Below are 17012 nucleotides of genomic sequence, written 5' to 3'. Positions count from 1 at the left end.
CCGCTGCCCAGGGTTCCTTGGAAGAGAATGGCCCTGTGGTCTGAGAAGAAGCAGGGGACCATAGAATGCCTAGTCTGCTTCACTGCTCTAGAGGTAAACACAAAGTCAATGCGGGAACGCACAGAGCCATCGGGGCGGCTCCATGTATAATTCACGGAGCCAGACCCCATGAAGCCCATAGCGTCCCGCAGTGATGCTTCGGTCACCATTTCTATAAGCAGTTTAGACGTCACATCAAGCTTGGTAGAGTTGCTGGTGCTGCGTCCATCATCTTCCATGGTGCAGTTGAAGTCTCCTGCCATCACTACCGCCCTAGTGGTTGCGAGCTGCGGTCGCAGGGTCTGGAAAAGCTCCAATCGCTCATTTTTGCCAGGGGGGGCGTACACGCAGATAAGCCTAATAGGCTCACCTGCCCAGGAGCCGTCTACGATAAGCAGTCTGCCGCAGACGAGCTCCTGAACAGAATCTAGCGTGAAGAGGCTCCCCCTAATAAGAATGGAGACCCCTGCAGACTTACACTCACCCCCACCGGACCAATAGGAGGCGCCGTGAGACCACTGCCTGCCCAGATGTTTGTAGGACTTGGAGAAGGGAAGAGAGCATTCCTGCAACATATACACATCACATTTCTGACTATCTAAGAAAGTAAACACAGATTGTCTCCTAAGCTTATCCTTAATACTCCTCACATTAATGGTGAAAATAGAAAATGACGCCATTAGTTGGGAAAAAAAGAGAGGTTAGGCAACAATTCAACATTTACGTTACCACTCCGTCGGGTGGGGCTTCCTCGGGTTCTTGTGCCGGGTCACCCTCCTGGCGTGGATTCATGCTCTCGAGCAGTTGGTTGATCTGGAACATCGGGTCCACTTCCTCCACGATGTCTTCCACTGCTGATTCCATTTCCTCCTCCAGTGGGAGGGGGTCCTGGATCAGCTCAACTGCCTGCTTCTTAGAGGATTCAGGGTCCGCAGCTGGGCTGTCGAGAACCTTCCTCTTGCAATTCCTCGTCTTTTCTGTGTCTGCAGCGGATTTAGGAGGGGGAAACTCTTCCTGGGAGGAGAGGTCGAGGGCAGTGGGGGGGTGGGAGGGGCAGTGAGGTGGGGGCGAGAGCGGGAGGGGGAGGTAGGAGGGGTTGTGACAGATGTGGGGATGGAGGTTTCTGTCACAGAGGGTGGGGTGGGAGGAGGGATGGAGGTGGGGGTGGAAGGTTTCTTACCCTCCTGAGGCTGCTGTTTCTTCTGTGCTGCTGCTGCCGAAGGCGGCCGCTTGGTAAGGGAGTCACGTCCGGTCACCACCGCTGCGTAGGTTCTTGCTCTACTGGGGCAGTCCCTGTAGACGTGGTCTACCTTGCCGCACAGGTTGCATGTTTTCCTCATGGGGCAGTCTTTTGTCTCATGGCTGGCCATGTGGCAATTCTTGCATGCCGAGACCTTGCAGTCCTTCATCACGTGACCCATCCCGCCACACTTCCTGCAGTTGCGTGGCTGGTCGGCGTAGTGGAGAAGTCCTTGGGATCCCCCCAGGGAGAAGCACTGTGGGAGGTGCTTGACTCCTTCTGGGCACGAGGTGTCCTTCTGGAGAACGACGATCACCGCCCACTTTCCAGTCCAGAATCCATTCCCGTCCAGAACCCTTGTGGGGGTCTTTCTTGACGGAGCCGAACCTGCTGAGAAAGGTGACGATGTCCTTGATGGGCGTGTGCGGGTTGCGCATTGAAACCGTCACCCGCCTTTCCTCTCTTAGAATAGGGCAATTGCCCACAAAGCGAGAGAAAGGGGATTCAGGTCTCGCCGCTTTCACTGCCTCCCAGTACCTCTTGCAGATGGTAAGGGAGGCGAAGGTGACGTAGAAAATCCCCTTCAAGTAGATCTGGACGCTGAGGGTTTCAGATTTGTGAAGATTTTTTTTTTTAAAGTATATTTTATTCAATGTTTTCTGTACAACCATATGGGCCGATTGGTTTCTTCAGATGAGCACCTCCTCCATCATATGAGGAAGGTCACCACCATGTATATATATAAGCTGTAAAAGGCTAAGACTCCGATGACCAGACTGATGTGGACAAGGGAGCACGCTTTTCGGGAGAACTCCTGTGCCTGCAGCACGTCGCCCCTCCTCAGAGCGGTCCGGGGTCCTGCCCTGCCTAAAGGATCTGGCGGCAGAGTGCAACTCCTCCAACGCCAAGGGAGCATCCAGAGCAGCTTTGCCTGCAGGATAAATAGTGTTAGTGATACCTGACAGGAACTTATCAGCCTCCTCGCTGTCTGTAGTCTTAGGGAAGTAGAGGTCGCTGTAGTAGTCTCTGACGACTTTCATCACGCCCTCCTTCCCCTGTCTGGGGATGCCGGTCTCATCTCGCAGCTCAGTCAGGGGCGTGTGGCCAGAGTGGAGTTTCCTGAAAAAGAAAGAATTACATTTCTCATCCTTCTCAAGGTTCTCCACCTTGGAACGGAAGACGATACGTCTGGATTCCTCCTCAAAGTGCCTTTTCAGGCCCCCTTTGGTCTCATCCAGCTCGTCTCTCACGTCCCAGCCGCACCGTTGGAGGTCCAGCAGGGACTGCAGGTATCTTTGCAGTCTCTTGAAGTTCCTCTTTCGGTCGCACGCCTGTTGTCTCCCTTTAACCTGAAAGAAACTGTGAATGTTAGCCTTAGCATATTCCCACCAGTCGCTCATGCATTCAAAATAACATTTGTCATTTTTCCATGTGATGTAGGCATCTTTCAGCTCCGCCAGCACATCCTCTCTTTCCAGTAGGGCACAATTCAACTTCCAGGAGCCTGGGCCAGGTGCGAAACCGCTGCCCAGGGTTCCTTGGAAGAGAATGGCCCTGTGGTCTGAGAAGAAGCAGGGGACCATAGAATGCCTAGTCTGCTTCACTGCTCTAGAGGTAAACACAAAGTCAATGCGGGAACGCACAGAGCCATCGGGGCGGCTCCATGTATAATTCACGGAGCCAGACCCCATGAAGCCCATAGCGTCCCGCAGTGATGCTTCGGTCACCATTTCTATAAGCAGTTTAGACGTCACATCAAGCTTGGTAGAGTTGCTGGTGCTGCGTCCATCATCTTCCATGGTGCAGTTGAAGTCTCCTGCCATCACTACCGCCCTAGTGGTTGCGAGCTGCGGTCGCAGGGTCTGGAAAAGCTCCAATCGCTCATTTTTGCCAGGGGGGGCGTACACGCAGATAAGCCTAATAGGCTCACCTGCCCAGGAGCCGTCTACGATAAGCAGTCTGCCACAGACGAGCTCCTGAACAGAATCTAGCGTGAAGAGGCTCCCCCTAATAAGAATGGAGACCCCTGCAGACTTACACTCACCCCCACCGGACCAATAGGAGGCGCCGTGAGACCACTGCCTGCCCAGATGTTTGTAGGACTTGGAGAAGGGAAGAGAGCATTCCTGCAACATATACACATCACATTTCTAACTATCTAAGAAAGTAAACACAGATTGTCTCCTAAGCTTATCCTTAATACTCCTCACATTAATGGTGAAAATAGAAAATGACGCCATTAGTTGGGAAAAAAAGAGAGGTTAGGCAACAATTCAACATTTACGTTACCACTCCGTCGGGTGGGGCTTCCTCGGGTTCTTGTGCCGGGTCACCCTCCTGGCGTGGATTCATGCTCTCGAGCAGTTGGTTGATCTGGAACATCGGGTCCACTTCCTCCACGATGTCTTCCACTGCTGATTCCATTTTCTCCTCCAGTGGGAGGGGGTCCTGGATCAGCTCAACTGCCTGCTTCTTAGAGGATTCAGGGTCCGCAGCTGGGCTGTCGAGAACCTTCCTCTTGCAATTCCTCGTCTTTTCTGTGTCTGCAGCGGATTTAGGAGGGGGAAACTCTTCCTGGGAGCAGAGGTCGAGGGCAGTGGGGGGGTGGGAGGGGCAGTGAGGTGGGGGCGAGAGCGGGAGGGGGAGGTAGGAGGGGTTGTGACAGATGTGGGGATGGAGGTTTCTGTCACAGAGGGTGGGGTGGGAGGAGGGATGGAGGTGGGGGTGGAAGGTTTCTTACCCTCCTGAGGCTGCTGTTTCTTCTGTGCTGCTGCTGCCGAAGGCGGCCGCTTGGTAAGGGAGTCACGTCCGGTCACCACCGCTGCGTAGGTTCTTGCTCTACTGGGGCAGTCCCTGTAGACGTGGTCTACCTTGCCGCACAGGTTGCATGTTTTCCTCATGGGGCAGTCTTTTGTCTCATGGCTGGCCATGTGGCAATTCTTGCATGCCGAGACCTTGCAGTCCTTCATCACGTGACCCATCCCGCCACACTTCCTGCAGTTGCGTGGCTGGTCGGCGTAGTGGAGAAGTCCTTGGGATCCCCCCAGGGAGAAGCACTGTGGGAGGTGCTTGACTCCTTCTGGGCACGAGGTGTCCTTCTGGAGAACGACGATCACCGCCCACTTTCCAGTCCAGAATCCATTCCCGTCCAGAACCCTTGTGGGGTCTTTCTTGACGGAGCAGAACCTGCTGAGAAAGGTGACGATGTCCTTGATGGGCGTGTGCGGGTTGCGCATTGAAACCGTCACCCGCCTTTCCTCTCTTAGAATAGGGCAATTGCCCACAAAGCGAGCGAAAGGGGATTCAGGTCTCGCCGCTTTCACTGCCTCCCAGTACCTCTTGCAGATGGTAAGGCAGGCGAAGGTGACGTAGAAAATCCCCTTCAAGTAGTTCTGGACGCTGAGGGTTTCAGATTTGTGAAGATTTTTTTTTTTTAAAGTATATTTTATTCAATGTTTTCTGTACAACCATATGGGCCGATTGGTTTCTTCAGATGAGCACCTCCTCCATCATATGAGGAAGGTCACCACCATGTATATATATAAGCTGTAAAAGGCTAAGACTCCGATGACCAGACTGATGTGGACAAGGGAGCACGCTTTTCGGGAGAACTCCTGTGCCTGCAGCACGTCGCCCCTCCTCAGAGCGGTCCGGGGTCCTGCCCTGCCTAAAGGATCTGGCGGCAGAGTGCAACTCCTCCAACGCCAAGGGAGCATCCAGAGCGGCTTTGCCTGCAGGATCAATAGTGTTAGTGATACCTGACAGGAACTTATCAGCCTCCTCGCTGTCTGTAGTCTTAGGGAAGTAGAGGTCGCTGTAGTAGTCTCTGACGACTTTCATCACGCCCTCCTTCCCCTGTCTGGGGATGCCGGTCTCATCTCGCAGCTCAGTCAGGGGCTTGTGGCCAGAGTGGAGTTTCCTGAAAAAGAAAGAATTACATTTCTCATCCTTCTCAAGGTTCTCCACCTTGGAACGGAAGACGATACGTCTGGATTCCTCCTCAAAGTGCCTTTTCAGGCCCCCTTTGGTCTCATCCAGCTCGTCTCTCACGTCCCAGCCGCACCGTTGGAGGTCCAGCAGGGACTGCAGGTATCTTTGCAGTCTCTTGAAGTTCCTCTTTCGGTCGCACGCCTGTTGTCTCCCTTTAACCTGAAAGAAACTGTGAATGTTAGCCTTAGCATATTCCCACCAGTCGCTCATGCATTCAAAATAACATTTGTCATTTTTCCATGTGATGTAGGCATCCTTCAGCTCCGCCAGCACATCCTCTCTTTCCAGTAGGGCACAATTCAACTTCCAGGAGCCTGGGCCAGGTGCGAAACCGCTGCCCAGGGTTCCTTGGAAGAGAATGGCCCTGTGGTCTGAGAAGAAGCAGGGGACCATAGAATGCCTAGTCTGCTTCACTGCTCTAGAGGTAAACACAAAGTCAATGCGGGAATGCACAGAGCCATTGGGGCGGCTCCATGTATAATTCACGGAGCCGGACCCCATGAAGCCCATAGCGTCCCGCAGTGATGCTTCGGTCACCATTTCTATAAGCAGTTTAGACGTCACATCAAGCTTGGTAGAGTTGCTGGTGCTGCGTCCATCCTCTTCCATGGTGCAGTTGAAGTCTCCTGCCATCACTACCGCCCTAGTGGTTGCGAGCTGCGGTCGCAGGGTCTGGAAAAGCTCCAATCGCTCATTTTTGCCAGGGGGGGGCGTACACGCAGATAAGCCTAATAGGCTCACCTGCCCAGGAGCCGTCTACGATAAGCAGTCTGCCGCAGACGAGCTCCTGAACAGAATCTAGTGTGAAGAGGCTCCCCCTAATAAGAATGGAGACCCCTGCAGACTTACACTCACCCCCACCGGACCAATAGGAGGCGCCGTGAGACCACTGCCTGCCCAGATGTTTGTAGGACTTGGAGAAGGGAAGAGAGCATTCCTGCAACATATACACATCACATTTCTGACTATCTAAGAAAGTAAACACAGATTGTCTCCTAAGCTTATCCTTAATACTCCTCACATTAATGGTGAAAATAGAAAATGACGCCATTAGTTGGGAAAAAAAGAGAGGTTAGGCAACAATTCAACATTTACGTTACCACTCCGTCGGGTGGGGCTTCCTCGGGTTCTTGTGCCGGGTCACCCTCCTGGCGTGGATTCATGCTCTCGAGCAGTTGGTTGATCTGGAACAGCGGGTCCACTTCCTCCACGATGTCTTCCACTGCTGATTCCATTTTCTCCTCCAGTGGGAGGGGGTCCTGGATCAGCTCAACTGCCTGCTTCTTAGAGGATTCAGGGTCCGCAGCTGGGCTGTCGAGAACCTTCCTCTTGCAATTCCTCGTCTTTTCTGTGTCTGCAGCGGATTTAGGAGGGGGAAACTCTTCCTGGGAGCAGAGGTCGAGGGCAGTGGGGGGGTGGGAGGGGCAGTGAGGTGGGGGCGAGAGCGGGAGGGGGAGGTAGGAGGGGTTGTGACAGATGTGGGGATGGAGGTTTCTGTCACAGAGGGTGGGGTGGGAGGAGGGATGGAGGTGGGGGTGGAAGGTTTCTTACCCTCCTGAGGCTGCTGTTTCTTCTGTGCTGCTGCTGCCGAAGGCGGCCGCTTGGTAAGGGAGTCACGTCCGGTCACCACCGCTGCGTAGGTTCTTGCTCTACTGGGGCAGTCCCTGTAGACGTGGTCTACCTTGCCGCACAGGTTGCATGTTTTCCTCATGGGGCAGTCTTTTGTCTCATGGCTGGCCATGTGGCAATTCTTGCATGCCGAGACCTTGCAGTCCTTCATCACGTGACCCATCCCGCCACACTTCCTGCAGTTGCGTGGCTGGTCGGCGTAGTGGAGAAGTCCTTGGGATCCCCCCAGGGAGAAGCACTGTGGGAGGTGCTTGACTCCTTCTGGGCACGAGGTGTCCTTCTGGAGAACGACGATCACCGCCCACTTTCCAGTCCAGAATCCATTCCCGTCCAGAACCCTTGTGGGGTCTTTCTTGACGGAGCAGAACCTGCTGAGAAAGGTGACGATGTCCTTGATGGGCGTGTGCGGGTTGCGCATTGAAACCGTCACCCGCCTTTCCTCTCTTAGAATAGGGCAATTGCCCACAAAGCGAGCGAAAGGGGATTCAGGTCTCGCCGCTTTCACTGCCTCCCAGTACCTCTTGCAGATGGTAAGGCAGGCGAAGGTGACGTAGAAAATCCCCTTCAAGTAGTTCTGGACGCTGAGGGTTTCAGATTTGTGAAGATTTTTTTTTTTTAAAGTATATTTTATTCAATGTTTTCTGTACAACCATATGGGCCGATTGGTTTCTTCAGATGAGCACCTCCTCCATCATATGAGGAAGGTCACCACCATGTATATATATAAGCTGTAAAAGGCTAAGACTCCGATGACCAGACTGATGTGGACAAGGGAGCACGCTTTTCGGGAGAACTCCTGTGCCTGCAGCACGTCGCCCCTCCTCAGAGCGGTCCGGGGTCCTGCCCTGCCTAAAGGATCTGGCGGCAGAGTGCAACTCCTCCAACGCCAAGGGAGCATCCAGAGCGGCTTTGCCTGCAGGATCAATAGTGTTAGTGATACCTGACAGGAACTTATCAGCCTCCTCGCTGTCTGTAGTCTTAGGGAAGTAGAGGTCGCTGTAGTAGTCTCTGACGACTTTCATCACGCCCTCCTTCCCCTGTCTGGGGATGCCGGTCTCATCTCGCAGCTCAGTCAGGGGCTTGTGGCCAGAGTGGAGTTTCCTGAAAAAGAAAGAATTACATTTCTCATCCTTCTCAAGGTTCTCCACCTTGGAACGGAAGACGATACGTCTGGATTCCTCCTCAAAGTGCCTTTTCAGGCCCCCTTTGGTCTCATCCAGCTCGTCTCTCACGTCCCAGCCGCACCGTTGGAGGTCCAGCAGGGACTGCAGGTATCTTTGCAGTCTCTTGAAGTTCCTCTTTCGGTCGCACGCCTGTTGTCTCCCTTTAACCTGAAAGAAACTGTGAATGTTAGCCTTAGCATATTCCCACCAGTCGCTCATGCATTCAAAATAACATTTGTCATTTTTCCATGTGATGTAGGCATCCTTCAGCTCCGCCAGCACATCCTCTCTTTCCAGTAGGGCACAATTCAACTTCCAGGAGCCTGGGCCAGGTGCGAAACCGCTGCCCAGGGTTCCTTGGAAGAGAATGGCCCTGTGGTCTGAGAAGAAGCAGGGGACCATAGAATGCCTAGTCTGCTTCACTGCTCTAGAGGTAAACACAAAGTCAATGCGGGAATGCACAGAGCCATTGGGGCGGCTCCATGTATAATTCACGGAGCCGGACCCCATGAAGCCCATAGCGTCCCGCAGTGATGCTTCGGTCACCATTTCTATAAGCAGTTTAGACGTCACATCAAGCTTGGTAGAGTTGCTGGTGCTGCGTCCATCCTCTTCCATGGTGCAGTTGAAGTCTCCTGCCATCACTACCGCCCTAGTGGTTGCGAGCTGCGGTCGCAGGGTCTGGAAAAGCTCCAATCGCTCATTTTTGCCAGGGGGGGGCGTACACGCAGATAAGCCTAATAGGCTCACCTGCCCAGGAGCCGTCTACGATAAGCAGTCTGCCGCAGACGAGCTCCTGAACAGAATCTAGCGTGAAGAGGCTCCCCCTAATAAGAATGGAGACCCCTGCAGACTTACACTCACCCCCACCGGACCAATAGGAGGCGCCGTGAGACCACTGGCTGCCCAGATGTTTGTAGGACTTGGAGAAGGGAAGAGAGCATTCCTGCAACATATATACATCACATTTCTGACTATCTAAGAAAGTAAACACAGATTGTCTCCTAAGCTTATCCTTAATACTCCTCACATTAATGGTGAAAATAGAAAATGACGCCATTAGTTGGGAAAAAAAGAGAGGTTAGGCAACAATTCAACATTTACGTTACCACTCCGTCGGGTGGGGCTTCCTCGGGTTCTTGTGCCGGGTCACCCTCCTGGCGTGGATTCATGCTCTCGAGCAGTTGGTTGATCTGGAACATCGGGTCCACTTCCTCCACGATGTCTTCCACTGCTGATTCCATTTCCTCCTCCAGTGGGAGGGGGTCCTGGATCAGCTCAACTGCCTGCTTCTTAGAGGATTCAGGGTCCGCAGCTGGGCTGTCGAGAACCTTCCTCTTGCAATTCCTCGTCTTTTCTGTGTCTGCAGCGGATTTAGGAGGGGGAAACTCTTCCTGGGAGATGAGGTCGAGGGCAGTGGTGGAGGGGGTGGGAGGGGCAGTGAGGTGGGGGCGAGTGCGGGAGGGGGAGGTAGGAGTGGTTGTGACAGATGTGGGGATGGAGGTTTCTGTCACAGAGGGTGGGGTGGGAGGAGGGATGGTGGTGGGGGTGGAAGGTTTCTTACCCTCCTGAGGCTGCTGTTTCTTCTGTGCTGCTGCTGCCGAAGGCGGCCGCTTGGTAAGGGAGTCACGTCCGGTCACCACCGCTGCGTAGGTTCTTGCTCTACTGGGGCAGTCCCTGTAGACGTGGTCTACCTTGCCGCACAGGTTGCATGTTTTCCTCATGGGGCAGTCTTTTGTCTCATGGCTGGCCATGTGGCAATTCTTGCATGCCGAGACCTTGCAGTACTTCATCACGTGACCCATCCCGCCACACTTCCTGCAGTTGCGTGGCTGGTCGGCGTAGTGGAGAAGTCCTTGGGATCCCCCCAGGGAGAAGCACTGTGGGAGGTGCTTGACTCCTTCTGGGCACGAGGTGTCCTTCTGGAGAACGACGATCACCGCCCACTTTCCAGTCCAGAATCCATTCCCGTCCAGAACCCTTGTGGGGTCTTTCTTGACGGAGCAGAACCTGCTGAGAAAGGTGACGATGTCCTTGATGGGCGTGTGCGGGTTGCGCATTGAAACCGTCACCCGCCTTTCCTCTCTTAGAATAGGGCAATTGCCCACAAAGCGAGAGAAAGGGGATTCAGGTCTCGCCGCTTTCACTGCCTCCCAGTACCTCTTGCAGATGGTAAGGGAGGCGAAGGTGACGTAGAAAATCCCCTTCAAGTAGTTCTGGAGGCTGAGGGTTTCAGATTTGTGAAGATTTTTTTTTTTAAAGTATATTTTATTCAATGTTTTCTGTACAACCATATGGGCCGATTGGTTTCTTCAGATGAGCACCTCCTCCATCATATGAGGAAGGTCACCACCATGTATATATATAAGCTGTAAAAGGCTAAGACTCCGATGACCAGACTGATGTGGACAAGGGAGCATGCTTTTCGGGAGAACTCCTGTGCCTGCAGCACGTCGCCCCTCCTCAGAGCGGTCCGGGGTCCTGCCCTGCCTAAAGGATCTGGCGGCAGAGTGCAACTCCTCCAACGCCAAGGGAGCATCCAGAGCGGCTTTGCCTGCAGGATCAATAGTGTTAGTGATACCTGACAGGAACTTATCAGCCTCCTCGCTGTCTGTAGTCTTAGGGAAGTAGAGGTCGCTGTAGTAGTCTCTGACGACTTTCATCACGCCCTCCTTCCCCTGTCTGGGGATGCCGGTCTCATCTCGCAGCTCAGTCAGGGGCGTGTGGCCAGAGTGGAGTTTCCTGAAAAAGAAAGAATTACATTTCTCATCCTTCTCAAGGTTCTCCACCTTGGAACGGAAGACGATACATCTGGATTCCTCCTCAAAGTGCCTTTTCAGGCCCCCTTTGGTCTCATCCAGCTCGTCTCTCACGTCCCAGCCGCACCGTTGGAGGTCCAGCAGGGACTGCAGGTATCTTTGCAGTCTCTTGTAGTTCCTCTTTCGGTCGCACGCCTGTTGTCTCCCTTTCACCTGAAAGAAGCTGTGAATGTTAGCCTTAGCATATTCCCACCAGTCGCTCATGCATTCAAAATAACATTTGTCATTTTTCCATGTGATGTAGGCATCCTTCAGCTCCGCCAGCACATCCTCTCTTTCCAGTAGGGCACAATTAGACTTCCAGGAGCCTGGGCCAGGTGCGAAACCGCTGCCCAGGGTTCCTTGGAAGAGAATGGCCCTGTGGTCTGAGAAGAAGCAGGGGACCATAGAATGCCTAGTCTGCTTCACTGCTCTAGAGGTAAACACAAAGTCAATGCGGGAACGCACAGAGCCATCGGGGCGGCTCCATGTATAATTCACGGAGCCGGACCCCATGAAGCCCATAGCGTCCCGCAGTGATGCTTCAGTCACCATTTCTATAAGCAGTTTAGACGTCACATCAAGCTTGGTAGAGTTGCTGGTGCTGCGTCCATCCTCTTCCATGGTGCAGTTGAAGTCTCCTGCCATCACTACCGCCCTAGTGGTTGCGAGCTGCGGTCGCAGGGTCTGGAAAAGCTCCAATCGCTCATTTTTGCCAGGGGGGGCGTACACGCAGATAAGCCTAATAGGCTCACCTGCCCAAGAGCCGTCTACGATAAGCAGTCTGCCGCAGACGAGCTCCTGAACAGAATCTAGCGTGAAGAGGCTCCCCCTAATAAGAATGGAGACCCCTGCAGACTTACACTCACCCCCACCGGACCAATAGGAGGCGCCGTGAGACCACTGGCTGCCCAGATGTTTGTAGGACTTGGAGAAGGGAAGAGAGCATTCCTGCAACATATATACATCACATTTCTGACTATCTAAGAAAGTAAACACAGATTGTCTCCTAAGCTTATCCTTAATACTCCTCACATTAATGGTGAAAATAGAAAATGACGCCATTAGTTGGGAAAAAAAGAGAGGTTAGGCAACAATTCAACATTTACGTTACCACTCCGTCGGGTGGGGCTTCCTCGGGTTCTTGTGCCGGGTCACCCTCCTGGCGTGGATTCATGCTCTCGAGCAGTTGGTTGATCTGGAACATCGGGTCCACTTCCTCCACGATGTCTTCCACTGCTGATTCCATTTCCTCCTCCAGTGGGAGGGGGTCCTGGATCAGCTCAACTGCCTGCTTCTTAGAGGATTCAGGGTCCGCAGCTGGGCTGTCGAGAACCTTCCTCTTGCAATTCCTCGTCTTTTCTGTGTCTGCAGCGGATTTAGGAGGGGGAAACTCTTCCTGGGAGATGAGGTCGAGGGCAGTGGTGGAGGGGGTGGGAGGGGCAGTGAGGTGGGGGCGAGTGCGGGAGGGGGAGGTAGGAGTGGTTGTGACAGATGTGGGGATGGAGGTTTCTGTCACAGAGGGTGGGGTGGGAGGAGGGATGGTGGTGGGGGTGGAAGGTTTCTTACCCTCCTGAGGCTGCTGTTTCTTCTGTGCTGCTGCTGCCGAAGGCGGCCGCTTGGTAAGGGAGTCACGTCCGGTCACCACCGCTGCGTAGGTTCTTGCTCTACTGGGGCAGTCCCTGTAGACGTGGTCTACCTTGCCGCACAGGTTGCATGTTTTCCTCATGGGGCAGTCTTTTGTCTCATGGCTGGCCATGTGGCAATTCTTGCATGCCGAGACCTTGCAGTACTTCATCACGTGACCCATCCCGCCACACTTCCTGCAGTTGCGTGGCTGGTCGGCGTAGTGGAGAAGTCCTTGGGATCCCCCCAGGGAGAAGCACTGTGGGAGGTGCTTGACTCCTTCTGGGCACGAGGTGTCCTTCTGGAGAACGACGATCACCGCCCACTTTCCAGTCCAGAATCCATTCCCGTCCAGAACCCTTGTGGGGTCTTTCTTGACGGAGCAGAACCTGCTGAGAAAGGTGACGATGTCCTTGATGGGCGTGTGCGGGTTGCGCATTGAAACCGTCACCCGCCTTTCCTCTCTTAGAATAGGGCAATTGCCCACAAAGCGAGAGAAAGGGGATTCAGGTCTCGCCGCTTTCACTGCCTCCCAGTACCTCTTGCAGATGGTAAGGGAGGCGAAGGTGACGTAGAAAATCCCCTTCAAGTAGTTCTGGAGGCTGAGGGTTTCAGATTTGTGAAGATTTTTTTTTTTAAAGTATATTTTATTCAATGTTTTCTGTACAACCATATGGGCCGATTGGTTTCTTCAGATGAGCACCTCCTCCATCATATGAGGAAGGTCACCACCATGTATATATATAAGCTGTAAAAGGCTAAGACTCCGATGACCAGACTGATGTGGACAAGGGAGCATGCTTTTCGGGAGAACTCCTGTGCCTGCAGCACGTCGCCCCTCCTCAGAGCGGTCCGGGGTCCTGCCCTGCCTAAAGGATCTGGCGGCAGAGTGCAACTCCTCCAACGCCAAGGGAGCATCCAGAGCGGCTTTGCCTGCAGGATCAATAGTGTTAGTGATACCTGACAGGAACTTATCAGCCTCCTCGCTGTCTGTAGTCTTAGGGAAGTAGAGGTCGCTGTAGTAGTCTCTGACGACTTTCATCACGCCCTCCTTCCCCTGTCTGGGGATGCCGGTCTCATCTCGCAGCTCAGTCAGGGGCGTGTGGCCAGAGTGGAGTTTCCTGAAAAAGAAAGAATTACATTTCTCATCCTTCTCAAGGTTCTCCACCTTGGAACGGAAGACGATACATCTGGATTCCTCCTCAAAGTGCCTTTTCAGGCCCCCTTTGGTCTCATCCAGCTCGTCTCTCACGTCCCAGCCGCACCGTTGGAGGTCCAGCAGGGACTGCAGGTATCTTTGCAGTCTCTTGTAGTTCCTCTTTCGGTCGCACGCCTGTTGTCTCCCTTTCACCTGAAAGAAGCTGTGAATGTTAGCCTTAGCATATTCCCACCAGTCGCTCATGCATTCAAAATAACATTTGTCATTTTTCCATGTGATGTAGGCATCCTTCAGCTCCGCCAGCACATCCTCTCTTTCCAGTAGGGCACAATTAGACTTCCAGGAGCCTGGGCCAGGTGCGAAACCGCTGCCCAGGGTTCCTTGGAAGAGAATGGCCCTGTGGTCTGAGAAGAAGCAGGGGACCATAGAATGCCTAGTCTGCTTCACTGCTCTAGAGGTAAACACAAAGTCAATGCGGGAACGCACAGAGCCATCGGGGCGGCTCCATGTATAATTCACGGAGCCGGACCCCATGAAGCCCATAGCGTCCCGCAGTGATGCTTCAGTCACCATTTCTATAAGCAGTTTAGACGTCACATCAAGCTTGGTAGAGTTGCTGGTGCTGCGTCCATCCTCTTCCATGGTGCAGTTGAAGTCTCCTGCCATCACTACCGCCCTAGTGGTTGCGAGCTGCGGTCGCAGGGTCTGGAAAAGCTCCAATCGCTCATTTTTGCCAGGGGGGGCGTACACGCAGATAAGCCTAATAGGCTCACCTGCCCAAGAGCCGTCTACGATAAGCAGTCTGCCGCAGACGAGCTCCTGAACAGAATCTAGCGTGAAGAGGCTCCCCCTAATAAGAATGGAGACCCCTGCAGACTTACACTCACCCCCACCGGACCAATAGGAGGCGCCGTGAGACCACTGCCTGCCCAGATGTTTGTAGGACTTGGAGAAGGGAAGAGAGCATTCCTGCAACATATACACATCACATTTCTGACTATCTAAGAAAGTAAACACAGATTGTCTCCTAAGCTTATCCTTAATACTCCTCACATTAATGGTGAAAATAGAAAATGACGCCATTAGTTGGGAAAAAAAGAGAGGTTAGGCAACAATTCAACATTTACGTTACCACTCCGTCGGGTGGGGCTTCCTCGGGTTCTTGTGCCGGGTCACCCTCTTGGCGTGGATTCATGCTCTCGAGCAGTTGGTTGATCTGGAACATCGGGTCCACTTCCTCCACGATGTCTTCCACTGCTGATTCCATTTCCTCCTCCAGTGGGAGGGGGTCCTGGATCAGCTCAACTGCCTGCTTCTTAGAGGATTCAGGGTCCGCAGCTGGGCTGTCGAGAACCTTCCTCTTGCAATTCCTCGTCTTTTCTGTGTCTGCAGCGGATTTAGGAGGGGCAAACTCTTCCTGGGAGGAGAGGTCGAGGGCAGTGGTGGGGGGGTGGGGTGGGAGGGGCAGTGAGGTGGGGGCGAGAGCGGGAGGGGGAGGTAGGAGGGGTTGTGACAGATGTGGGGATGGAGGTTTCTGTCACAGAGGGTGGGGTGGGAGGAGGGATGGAGGTGGGGGTGGAAGGTTTCTTACCCTCCTGAGGCTGCTGTTTCTTCTGTGCTGCTGCTGCCGAAGGCGGCCGCTTGGTAAGGGAGTCACGTCCGGTCACCACCGCTGCGTAGGTTCTTGCTCTACTGGGGCAGTCCCTGTAGACGTGGTCTACCTTGCCGCACAGGTTGCATGTTTTCCTCATGGGGCAGTCTTTTGTCTCATGGCTGGCCATGTGGCAATTCTTGCATGCCGAGACCTTGCAGTCCTTCATCACGTGACCCATCCCGCCACACTTCCTGCAGTTGCGTGGCTGGTCGGCGTAGTGGAGAAGTCCTTGGGATCCCCCCAGGGAGAAGCACTGTGGGAGGTGCTTGACTCCTTCTGGGCACGAGGTGTCCTTCTGGAGAACGACGATCACCGCCCACTTTCCAGTCCAGAATCCATTCCCGTCCAGAACCCTTGTGGGGTCTTTCTTGACGGAGCAGAACCTGCTGAGAAAGGTGACGATGTCCTTGATGGGCGTGTGCGGGTTGCGCATTGAAACCGTCACCCGCCTTTCCTCTCTTAGAATAGGGCAATTGCCCACAAAGCGAGAGAAAGGGGATTCAGGTCTCGCCGCTTTCACTGCCTCCCAGTACCTCTTGCAGATGGTAAGGGAGGCGAAGGTGACGTAGAAAATCCCCTTCAAGTAGTTCTGGACGCTGAGGGTTTCAGATGTCGAGAAGCCTTGGTCGAGGATCATCTTTCTTCCAAAGGTTTCGACTGTAATGTCCGGCATCCGTCCCTCCACCTCCTTCAGCTTCATCACCACTGTATGCCTCATCCAGGGTTCCAGGGACAATTTGTCCTTGGTGCTCACCTGGGTGAGGTCCGCTGGCGGTGTCGCTGTAGGGGTTGTGGCGCTGGATGCGGCCGATCCAGTAGGGCCTTTGGCGGTTTTCTTCGCCGTCTTGGCCCGGCTCTTCTTGGCGAGGGTGGCCGGAGTGGAGGCCGAGGCTGGGGCAGCTGGGGCTGGAGCAGCGGGGGCTGGAACAGCGGCGGCTGGGGCAGCGGTGGCCATACTCACGGATCCTATTGGCGTAGGAGGCGGGGCGGAGGATCAGCGCTGTCGTCGAGAGGAGGAGAGGCGGTCGGTCGCTTCAGAGGGCAGAGCCAGCAAGTCTAACCCTCCAGTGCAGCTAGGGGGCAATGCAGAGCTTCTCCGGCGAAGTCCCTTTTCTCCACGCAGTCCTGCTGGCGGAGGGGGGGTATCTTCTCCAGAGGGCAGAGCAAACAAGTCTAACCCTCTGCTGTAGCTGGGGAGCGATGCAAATCTTCACCCTCTTCAAGCGATCTTCTCCTTCTCCTCGCAGTCTCGGCTTCGATTTTTCTGGCTTCTCGGCCCGGGTACAGCTTAGCCCTGAGAAGGACAATTGTCGGTCCAAGAAACAAGGTAGCACCATCAGTCAGCGTGAACTGATAAGAACAGATACTACACTTGATCTTAGCCAAAAGGCCGAGAAGCGATCGTGGGTCATTTCTGTTCACACGCAGCAAAAACACAGGTTTCTCTAACGTCCTAGAGGATGCTGGGACTCCGTAAGGACCTTGGGGAATAGACGGGCTCCACAGGAGACATGGGCACCCCAAGAAAGAACTGAACTCTGGGTGTGCAGTGGCTCCTCCCTCTATGCCCCTCCCCCAGACCTCAGTTTTAGACTGTGCCCAGAGGAAGATGGGTGCACTGCAGGGAGCTCTCCTGAGTTTCCTGCTAAGAAAGCATTTTGTTAGGTTTTTTTCTTATTTTCAGGGAGCTCTGCTGGCTACAGACTCCCTGCAT

At 53.9% G+C, this 17012-nt stretch overlaps 1 pseudogene; it reads right to left on the bottom strand.

Annotated features, from left to right (window-relative positions):
• Positions 1-16595: 16595 nt before the first annotated feature.
• On the bottom strand, positions 16596-16700 carry LOC134953696 (U2 spliceosomal RNA; annotated as a pseudogene).
• Between the last annotated feature and the right edge of the window lie 312 nt (positions 16701-17012).

The sequence above is a fragment of the Pseudophryne corroboree genome, chromosome 8, assembly GCF_028390025.1.
Source record: "Pseudophryne corroboree isolate aPseCor3 chromosome 8, aPseCor3.hap2, whole genome shotgun sequence".
NCBI lineage: Eukaryota > Metazoa > Chordata > Amphibia > Anura > Myobatrachidae > Pseudophryne > Pseudophryne corroboree.
The sequence above is the reverse complement of the archived record's forward strand: the minus strand, read 5'-3'. Positions and strand labels throughout refer to the sequence as shown.